At 40.1% G+C, this 411-nt stretch overlaps 1 protein-coding gene across 2 annotated transcripts in view; it reads right to left on the bottom strand.

Moving 5' to 3' along the window:
- LOC113212182 (uncharacterized) overlaps positions 1-411 on the bottom strand; it is a 30,448-nt gene that overhangs the window by 29,196 nt on the left and 841 nt on the right. The window lies entirely within an intron of this gene.

Here is a 411-nt window from a genome sequence, read left to right as displayed (position 1 = left end):
GTCTGTCTATCTGTCTGTCTGTCTGTCTGTCTGTCTGTCTGTCTGTCTGTCTGTCTGTCTGTCTGTCTGTCTGTCTGTCTGTCTGTCTGTCTCTGTGAATAGGGGATTATTTGGGAGGTTTCTTTTGCATCTAGTGACACGGGTCACGTTTTTTTAAATTCTGGAATAGGATCTTGTGGAAAGGATCACAACTTTGCGAGTTCTAGACGAGGATCTATGATGCCCAACATCCTGGAGCATCTGTTGTGTTTTTGTCTTTTGTTACTTTTTTCGTCTTACGCGCTACACCCTACATGTCTTGGAATAGCACACTGTTAAAAATAATAGTGATTTTACCGATAATTCGTGTAATCCATTACAGAAATAGTGGTGTGATTTTACAGAAGATGTTAGTTTTACCGAAATTCTATG

Source organism: Frankliniella occidentalis, unplaced genomic scaffold (assembly GCF_000697945.3).
Source record: "Frankliniella occidentalis isolate FOCC.00 unplaced genomic scaffold, Focc_3.1 Scaffold25, whole genome shotgun sequence".
Classification (NCBI taxonomy): Eukaryota; Metazoa; Arthropoda; class Insecta; order Thysanoptera; family Thripidae; genus Frankliniella; species Frankliniella occidentalis.
The sequence above is the reverse complement of the archived record's forward strand: the minus strand, read 5'-3'. Positions and strand labels throughout refer to the sequence as shown.